Source organism: Tupaia chinensis, unplaced genomic scaffold (genome assembly GCF_000334495.1).
Source record: "Tupaia chinensis unplaced genomic scaffold, TupChi_1.0 Scaffold000600_1, whole genome shotgun sequence".
Taxonomy (NCBI): domain Eukaryota; kingdom Metazoa; phylum Chordata; class Mammalia; order Scandentia; family Tupaiidae; genus Tupaia; species Tupaia belangeri.
Genome location: NW_006160117.1, coordinates 6,163,769 through 6,166,012, shown reverse-complemented (window position 1 = coordinate 6,166,012; position 2,244 = coordinate 6,163,769). Strand labels below are relative to the sequence as shown.

The window sequence follows — 2,244 nt, the reverse complement described above, 5'->3', positions numbered from 1 at the left end:
AGCAAAAATCTCTCCAAAAAAAGAAAAAAAAAAAAAAGAAGGTTACTTCTGCAGTTTTTCAAGAGAGCACTGTTCTAGAAACTCACAGGGCTTCTGCTCTGTTCAACCAGTCCTTTGAGAACACTGTGCAGGTAATTAAAGTGTGCCTTAGGCTGCAGCCTGCCAGCCCTATCTGGTGTGTACTGAGGCTGAAAGCAGTAGTGAGAGGTCTAGTTCTTGTGGATCCCCCTTTACTCTGAGACAGTGATATCCCCTTGGTTCACATTCAGGACTATCTACTGCTGGGAGGGCTTGACCTTCCATCCCTGTAATGCACTAAATTTAATAACTCCAAGCAATATCCTCATCTCCTTGGGACCCCCTAATAAAAAATGATGGGGACCCTCAGCACACTTCCCTTGCAGGAGGCACACAGAGCTAAGAGTTCTGTGGAAGCTTGCTCTGTCCTGGGCTTGTTGGAGTCTTCAGTGATCAGAGTCCAAACACTAGCGCTATGTAGGACCTGAGACACCTGCCTCTGCTGATCTGATGGTCTTTTCCTCAGACAAAGCCCTCACCAATCTAATATCATCAAAACAAAAAAGAGAGTTCACATAACACTTTGCATCTGTGCCCGGGCTCCTCAGGGCTGCAAGTTGGAGGGGGGAGACATCTTCATTTTTCCTCTTTTGGGGGTTGGAGTGATACCACTAGACGTCATTCAGGATTCTCACCCTGTCTTCTGCAAAACTCTAGGTCTTTCGGTCACACAATTAGTCCAAACTTCTGGGACACTCTATGCAGAAAGGGAGTAACTTCAGCCTGACAGTTATCTTGGGGTTCCCCAGGTCTGAAGTAGGGTCAGTATTTATGGGGCCCCACATACTTAATATTGAGAGATTTTTGCTATAGGGCACAAGTGCTAGCTGGAGAGACAGAAAGAGACAGAAAGTGAGAAAAAAAAATTGAGGGATGGCCATGCCACAATCCTTTCTCCTCCATTCTCCTCTTGAGAGTTTGTGCATACTCAAACATGCACCTGGCATGAGTTTCAAGTTGCCAGGTCTGGGACTCAAACCATGGTTAATCATGTGGGAGTCCAGTGCCTTAACCACTATGCGACCTTATTGTCCTGGGGCACAACATTTTTTATTAAAATTTTTTTATTTAAAGAACAATAATTGCAATGTAAAATTTCAATACATGTATACAATGTGTAATAATTAAATCAGGATAATTAGCACACCCCAAATTTTCAACCACTTGTAACTTCCTACACAGTAAGTTGCTGTTAACCATTTCCTATCCACTGTTTTTGGTAACACTGGACATTGTTGCTTTCAGCTAATCAAAACCCCTCTGTCCCCTTCCCCATCCTTCCCAGTGTTGAGTAGTTGTTTTACACTTATTTCTATGATGACTCCATTTTTTAAGAGTTGGTGTTCCTTTTGGTCCTCACTCACCTCTCTCTGACCTTGACTCCCAGAAGGACTTGGGACACCTCCTTTTATTAACCCCACTCCTCCTCCAGCCTCAGAACAAGGTTTTGGACAAGAAAGACATGGCCCAACACACATAACTTCCCCTGCCTAGAATTTTGCAGGAATGAGTGCAGGGATGCTAATTTGTGTTGCTAGCTTCACTGTGTAGAGGTGTTCATGAATACTCAGCTGTGACTCAGGTTAGAATCTAGGTCTCCTCCACCTGCTGAATCCAGGCTACTCCATTAGATCAAGGCCCTCCCCTCTCAGAGATTTTTCAGATAGAACTCTTTCAGACAGCTTTGCTGTGGCCTCCAGGGCTGATCATAGAGGCTAGACTTGGCAGAACCACCTTGCTTATAGAAGGAGTCCATATCCTGACTCTTGATCACTCCTAGAAATTCACCCTTAGTGAACTGACACCAAGAGGATGCAGCAACCACCAGATGGAAGTCCGGGCTTTCCAAGGGAAAGTGAAGATGAACCACATCTGACCATTATTGCCAGGGCTGATAGCAGGGGTGGGATGATATGGGACTCTGCTGCTATGGGACCACACTATTCTGGAGCTGGTGGTGTCTAGGTCCTCATTCAGGATCTTGCCCTTGACATTTAGCAGAGCCTGAGACACCTCCCTCTACTGACCAAAGTCAGCTGGCCTCCAAACCCTCACGTCTCTGAACGCCTTACGGAAGTCGGGGCCCCACTTACGACCACCCCTGCCCGAACCATCCAGGGTTGACGACAGACGCACCGCTTCGTGTCGCCCCTTCCCCGGGGGGGC

The 2,244-nt window shown here is 46.5% G+C and overlaps 1 protein-coding gene across 2 annotated transcripts in view; it reads right to left on the bottom strand.

Annotated features, from left to right (window-relative positions):
• MAGEB3 (MAGE family member B3) overlaps nucleotides 1–2,244 on the bottom strand; it is a 19,962-nt gene that overhangs the window by 1,958 nt on the left and 15,760 nt on the right. The gene's annotated exons all lie outside the window — the stretch shown is intronic.